Below are 8,330 nucleotides of genomic sequence, written 5' to 3' on the forward strand. Positions count from 1 at the left end.
TAAAATCCAGTGTTCGTGAAGTTCTGTAAGCCAACACTTTGCACTCCTAATATCACTCAACATTCATGACAAGCTTGTGAGGTGGGTGCTATTATTATTTCCTTTTTACAGATGAAGACACGAGACTCAAGTATGTCAGGTAAAAGGGCCGAAGACCAAGACCAGACCAGGCCACAACAAGCCTTTATTAGGGGAATAGACGTGCCGGGCTGTCTCTGAACAAAGGAGAGACAAAAGCAATATGGCTGGGGCAGGGAGAGTCTTTTATAGAGACTGGGGTGGGGCTTGTAGGGGCTGAGGCGGGGTTGAGTGAGGTAGTGACTAGGGAATGGAGGAGCCGGTGATGTCACTAGGTGGTAGGAGGTGAGCAAGTATTAGGTTACTGTCTAGGTTGGAACAGGGGCATGCTGGGAAGAAGGGTTTGTTCTTTGGTGGGAGCAACCATCTTGGCATGAGGTCACACAGGGGAGGGGGCAAGGCACCATAGGAAGAGGGCAGCTACTATACTTAATAGCTGCTGAGGTGGTGGGAGACCTATCAAAGTGCACTTAAGGAACTTGCTCAAGGTCATCCAGCTCAAGGTGGCTGACGCAAGCTTTGAACCTCTCTGGTCTGACTTCAGAGCCTGGCCACTCAACTTGTCTGCTATTCAGTCTCTTTTGTGGTGCCTTCTTCAATAAAAGTTTCTTGTAGATCGAAAATACTCTCACCCTTTTACCCTTTTACCCTTTTGTCCTAGGTACTATAGTCAATTTGTGTTGATAGAGTGGAAAAATCTGCAGATGCAAAGTGTGTCTAGGTCACCAGGATGGTGATAATGAATAAACAACAGAACAAAGGCTGCAGGACGTACCACCCGCTCTTTGTTGTTTCCAAGCACTGCTTGCTGCTCAGTGATGTCTGGACGAGTCCTTCTAGTGTAAATGTAGTTTACTAGCCCAGAAGAACTCTGTCTGGCAGTACTGTTGATATTAACCTCTCATGTGTCAGGATGGAAAGAGGAATTGTGCTTCCCCTGGGAAATTTTCTGAAAGTGTGTTAGAGGCATCACAAGAAGAAAGGAAAAGGAGAAGCAGAGTGGGCCATGCTCACGATTTAGCATGCTACCAAAAGTGAGATCCTCACCCTTTTCCTAAACCACACACACACTTGTATCCTTAGTTGTTTCTCTGAAAGACTGTGCCAAGTTGCTTAACCTTGCCAACTTTCATTTTCATCTGTGCAGTGGCAGTAATGTTACCTTCTTCACCCGCCAGTTGGTGTGTTTAAATGAATACCTTTGTTTGGTGCCTAGCACATGGCTAGATCTCAGTAAATGCCACATGTTGGCTTACATCATTGATCTTAATAAATCCTATCTATGGAGGAAGGCTTTGGCTGCTTCATATATCAAAGAGGTAGAAAAGCTACTGTAGCCATTGACATTTATTTACCACTGTTTCAGTGCGGTATCACTATCCATCACAGCCTTGGGGCTGACCTCAGCCCCCATCAGTCTAAAGCATGCCCGCCTTCACTTCTGTCATTTCAACTTTGCTGGCTCCATTTAATGATAAACTGAAAAGACTTCCACAACATGGGAATGCTCTTGCTTCCTATGAAGAATAGTGCAGAGACTATAGTAGACAGTTTTTAATGCAAATCTCTCCAAATTAAAAAATAGTGATTTTTCATGAATTGTTTTCATTTCCCATATTTCTAGGGACAAATTTTCCACATCTTAATAAAATCACCAGATTAGCCTACCAACATATCTAAAACTACATATTAAAAATAGCTCTGATCTGAATATATATACCCTGATTTTCTTTGTTCTGTGCATAGGCAAAGTGAAATAGATATCACAGACACAAATGCAGTAACTAGTAATAAAATACAAACCAATATATTACAAAGTACAATTTTAAAAATTATATTTCAAAATTTTTTCACCAAAAGCTTCTCCTCTTTTCTAATCTCTTTGGTCTGCCTCTGGTTTCAGAAAAGATTTGGTGCTGTTAGACCATTCAGGAGACCACAGAGCTCTGAGGAGCCGCCATTTTCTGACTTGGGATTCTGTGGGAATTTCGTTTGATTCCAAGGCCAAATCTGAAGGTCACTGACTTTTAACTCAAAACATTATCTTTGTAGAAATTTGTGTGTAAACATATTTAGAAAATATCTTCAGAAGATATCTGTAAAATGAGAGTTGGAGTAAGTAATTTCTAAAGCCTTAGTAATTTCCACGTGTTAGAAGAAATCTTAACAATGAAAGAAATTTTTTTGAGCAGTTGGTGGGCACTCATATTAAAGATTTCCATGTAATAGCTCATTCTAAGTCACTCAACAGCCATATGAAATTATTTTATTTTACACATAGGTAATGGAGATGCTAAGAGGCAAGTCCTGTAGTTTACCAAAGGCTATTCACTTAAACAAGCAGCAGAAATTCCAACCCACCTCTGTTATCTCCACAGCCAGTGCAAAGAAATGCTGCCCCATACTTTTACTACATTTCTATCAACCTTCATCAAGTGGGAGAACAACCCATTTTCCTATCAAAGGGACAATTACCTGGGGTTAGGTCCACAGTAATTATGGCAAGATAAACATACTTTTTCTCTTGCCTTTGTCCTAGTCACCTTAGTGTTACCACGTTTTTCTACCTTACCAGAAAATGACATCATGGATCCAGAAAAGCCTCACCTCTTTCACAAGGACTCAGCTTGTATTTGCCAGAAAATCAGCTCTTTCCTTCTCTTCTTTTGGTGGTATCTGCACTGTTACGGCCCCAGGTCTCTGGTGTACTGTTGGGAAGATCATAATCCCCTGGGGGAAAGTTTTTGTTTCTCTGGACAACCTGTGGTTAAAGGAACAGCAGCTTATAAGACACAACTGGGAGGGGGGAAAGGGAACCAGGAGCAACCACCTCTTATGGTTCAATGCCAAACAATGGCTAAGCCCCAGCACATTTATAGATTACTCTCCTTTGCGGAGCTTAAGTGGCCTATTATCAGTCTCTGGGCATGATTATGGAGTACCCAGGACATTAGCCTGCTCAATTATTATTATTTTGGGGGGGGGGTACCGGGGATCGAACTCAGGACCTTGTGCTTGCAAGGCACATGCCGGAACCACTGAGCTAAATCCCCAGCCCCTAGCCTGCTCAATTATTGATCTGACCTGCAAACCTGGCAAATACAGCTAACTAATCAATCTGAACTCTTACCTAACCAGCACACATTGTGAGAAATCCTCCACACTCTCCCTTTTATTATGCACCTACTGTGTACTGTCCATTACTAAATGCCTGTCCTGATGTTACCTCATTCAGAAATCATCTTGAAATGATGTCACTAACTGGTGAATGGGTGACTTCATTTTATTTCTTATATTTTTCTAAAATCAAATAAATTTTCTCTCATGTGCACATATTGCTATATTTTTATTACCAGAAAAAAATTATAAATTATTTCTAGTGGGCATACTTCTAGTCACGTGTGTGTATATATATACTCAGATGTATGAATAATATATAGTAAAACCTTGGCTTTCAAACATAATTCATTCTGGAAACATGCTTATAATCCAAAGCACTTGTATATCAAGGCAAATTTCCCCATAAAAAATAATGGAAAGTCAGATGATTTGTTCCAAAACCCAAAAATATTCATATAAAAATGATTACAAGCCAGGGATTTAGCTCAGTAATTCCACTGCCTGTCTCACAAGTGGAAGGTTCCAAGTTCGATCCCATGTACCAAAAAAAAAAAAAAGATTACAATACTGTAATATAATACAAAATAATAAAATACAAAATGTAAAGAAAAATAAATGAACCTGTCCTTACCTTTGAAAAACTTTCATGGCTGGTATGAGAGGAGGATTACAGTGTAGGACGACTTTTGCTATCACTAATGGAATCACTGCTATCTATTGGCTCAATGAAATCTTTTCTTGTAACTTTAAAAAGGAACCTATCCTATGACACTTGCTTTTGCCTCCTTTTGAGGATTTTGCAAAAATGTGACATTTCATTGTCATTAAAAGAGATTCATCACTTGCACTGCTGCAGCCATATTTGGGTGGTACTTTTCTACAAAATTTTGCACTGTTTCCTACACTTTATACATCTTCCTAACCTTATGTGATGAGGGATTCTTCCGTCTTTTTCTCACCTTCTCTGCAGATGAGCTCTCCTCCATATCTTCTTGTGGGGAGATGATCACCCATAATCCTACAGGGAGGCGGGGAGGTGGGGGGAAACCATTGGTTCATATGATGTTTGACATACTACCTGTATTGTAAGACATCACATGGAAGTGTTTGCTCATCTTGCAGAATAAATACTTGCAGTCCAAGGTTTTACTCTAATTTTATTTCTCTGTATCAATTATGTTATTTTCACTTTTCAATCCCCATTTTGCTCCAGAACAAAGACTTGGTGTAGTCTCTGCTAAGGAGACTCCATTACATTCACATTTAAATTTGGTTACTTCAAAGTTTAAACTCAGTTAGCTTTCCGACCTTGTCCTCCTTCCTGTCTCCCTGGAAGTGGAATATATTTCAGAGACCTCTGTGTCCTGGGATCAGGGAACAGAATCTGGTCTACATCATTGTCTCCATGCATGGTGGCTTCTGCTGAGATATGAAGCCCTTGCTGATCTTTGATTCCTGCACCTTCTGCTGCATCCCTGAGAGGCACCCCCATACTGATCTGCTCTGCGGTCACCAAGGACAAGTATTCCTCTGTACAGTCTTGTTTGCAGGATAGTCCCAGTTCTCCAGTGTGTCTCCTCAGCCACCTCTGCACCCCTCTTGGAACACTCGGGGATGCATTTCTAAGTCGTACTGGAGTTCCAGGAGTGTCTTAGGTCTTCATTCTCATACCATCACTTTCCTTTTACTCTGGTGATTACACAGTGGCATTATGTGTTTGTGAGGGCAGGTATCTGTCTATAGGGATACACATCTTTGAGGCTTTATTGAAGAGGGAAGGCACAGAGTCCACCCAGGCTTAATACCCACTGCTCTGGGGGAGGGCTGTGTGCTGAACTATGTAGATGCAGAATCCCTTAGGCAGTCACCCTGCAAATAAGCTCTAGTTTTAGCTCACTGGATCATCCCACACACACACCCTGGTTAATCTCTATCTTATTTGGACAAAATAAATATTTTCACATATTCATATCATCTTCTCTCATGCCATGCTTTTGGATATACCTCACCATCACAAAGACACAAAATGTTTATTAAAAGCCTGGATTTTCCACTGAAAACCTTATTTTCCAGACTATTGATCCTTGTAAGGGTTTCAAGAACATGTTTTTGGACTCAAAACAGCCTCAGTCACTACCTCAAAATGTCATCCTGCCCAGTCTTTAAAAAGTTTCTGAAGGGGCTGGGGGTGTAGGTCAGTAGTTGAGGATTTGTCTAGCATGTGAGAGTCCCTCAGTTTAATCCCCAGCCCTCAAAAAAAAACAACTGAGGACAAAGAAAATAAATTATGAATCCATTTTGATATAAAAAATTACTCAATAAATAAATGGTTCTAAATACTTTATGGAGGTAGCTTCTGACAGAGATGAAGTATGACTTCCCATCCTGGGAAGACTAGGGAGAAAGCAGCTTTACAGTGGATAAACCTGGCACACATTCCTTCAGCCTGGAGACCAAAGTTTTCCCATCACCTGTGATGAGTGAAATGCATAGAACATTCCTTTGATATAATATGATGAGAATGACACTTCACCTCTGTGATCTTCCTTTGAAAAACCAATGACTTCAGTCTAACCATGAGAAAAACATCAGACATGCCCACTTGGACAGCTATTCTACAAAATACCCAACTAGCACGCCTCAATCCAATCAAGATCTTCAAAACCAAAGGGAAATCTGAAAAAAAAAATGTCACAGGTAAGAAGAAACTAAGTAAGGAGACATGACTAAATGTAATGTACTCTCCTGGATAGGATCCTGGAACAGAAAATGGATATTAAGGGAAAACTAGTGAAATCTGAAAAAAGTTTGGAATTTAGTTAATAATTACACATCAAAGCTAGTATTTTAGCTCTGAGAAAATGTACCATAGTAATATAAATGGTTAACAATGGTAAACTGAGTGGAGGGCACCAGGGAACTCTATACCATGTTTGCAACTTCTTTGTGTATCTGAAACTACTGTAAAGTAAAAAAAATTACCATTTAAAATTACATTAATAGGATTGGAATAAGGAATGAATTTTTTAAAAAACTATACTGAAAGGAAATCAGTATGGAAGAAGAAATGACAGTTGCTTTGTCCAATCTGATTCCAAGGTTGAGGAGCTGTGTAGTGGCCAACAGGCAGATGCATCCCATCCACAAGTAATTGTGATCGCTCAGAATGGGATAAAAATATTATTCTTTCAGAAAAAGAGGCTGAGGAGATTCAGATAAATAAAACATAGAAAAGAAAAGTGAGATTAAAAACCAGAGGGAAATAAGTATACAAAATCCAAACCACAAAGACCTGTCCATTTGCTAGAAGTGAGCCAGAAATTTGGCTAGAGCTTTTTCTACCCAGCTGAAATAGCCACATGATCAGGTACATGTAGTATCCAATGAATACAGACCAGTTGTCTAGAAAAATCCTATCTATGGGCTGTGTGTGGTGGCGCATGCCTATAATCCCAGCACTCTGGAGGCTAAGGCAGGAGGATCACCTCAAGTTTGAGGCCAGCCTGGGCTACACAGTGAGTTCAAGGTCAGCCAGAACTGCATAGTGAAACCCTGTCTCAACAAACCAAAAAAGAAAGAGAAAGAAAGATAGATAGATATTGAGACTACAAGGAAGATTTTCACCTTATGGGGCGGGGAGGGGGGGGCAGAACTAGGAATTGAATCCAAGGTCTTCACGTTGAGCTACATCCCTAGCCCTTTGTAAAATTTTCATTTTGAGACAGGGTCCCACTAAGTTGCCCGGGCTGGGCTCAAACTTGTAATCTTTCTGCCTTGGACTTGCAGAGTGCTGGGATCCACTTGCCCCTTTGAAAATCTCTGGTCTCTGAATGCTTCATATGGATTGTAAGAACCAGATTCTTCTTCCTAAGGTGGACAGTGTATATTCTATGATTTCCTGGTTACCAGTGTGCCCTATGGGAACCTCTTGCTTAAACTAGAAAGACCAGATAGCAAGTCATCATTGGATTGCCATTAACCTTCTAATGGTTTTTTTGGAAGGCCAAGATTTCTTGGCGACAAGCATCAGGGACCTTGTTATGCAGGAGACCCCTGGGAGCATAAGGACATGAAGCTTGGATCATTAGCTAGGCCTTCAGGGAACACACTCCCTCCCTGGGAAGGCAGAGCTAAAGTAACTATAACCCAGCATGAGTTTTAGGGGAAGATGGCAAATCATGTCAAAACAGAGAATCTATACTTGATTCCTTAGGTAGTAAGCTGCTCAAACCAGAGACCGAATGCTGAGTCACTTCTCAGGGTCCCACAGTCCCATCAGTGTAGGGACTGGGCACCAGTAAATCCTCAGAGATCTGTTCCACTTGGAAAGTGTCCACAGAGTAATAGCAGCTATCCTTTACATGTTTATAGTACTTTGTAATATCCTGGGATCCTGTATGGTATTATTTCATCTAATCCTTACAAAAATCCTGTGAAGTACACACTACTACTACTATTACTTCACAAATAAGGAAACAGATTCTGAGAGGTTAAGTAAAGTATCCAGGGTCAAGTCTTATTTTAATGCTTGCTTCTTTATTATTATCAGCAATTTTCAGCATAATAAGTTGATCTCTCAGCAACTTGTAATTCTAATGAATTTTTAAAGTATGGTTATGAACTCATAAACATGTGGTTATATATATTTGTATACATACACATTTACATATATAGTATTTCAACCCAGTGCAGTTGTTTTTTAAAAATGTTATCAGACCCCTGCTGGTTGCCTTCTGTATTCTTTTGACATGGCCCCATGGTCTTTTGAAAGCTTATTTTCTGGCACAATAAGATGTCCCAGGTTTGCCTGGTAAATTTCCCATCCTAGTTCTAGAATCAGCCATTTCTCCAAGGAATCATGGTTTCTTTTAGTGAAAAACTGTATTTCACAATTACTTAATCAACCACCATTTGCTATTGAGCTCTACTAATAAAGGAATGACTAACCAGGTATTGCCTTATAGTATGAGAACAATAACTGGGATTTTAACCCTAGTGCACTAATATAGAAAGGAGCCAGGAGGCAGGACAGTGAGCTGAAGGAACCTCCCAGCTCTTGTTAGTCAGTATTCCAAATGCATACGTTAACTATCTGTATTTGGTGGAAGCCTATGATTACTTAGAGTACATTT

This window comes from Heterocephalus glaber, unplaced genomic scaffold (assembly GCF_053883595.1).
Source record: "Heterocephalus glaber isolate CG9 unplaced genomic scaffold, H.glaber_assembly_v1.0 deba00000943, whole genome shotgun sequence".
Lineage (NCBI taxonomy): Eukaryota > Metazoa > Chordata > Mammalia > Rodentia > Bathyergidae > Heterocephalus > Heterocephalus glaber.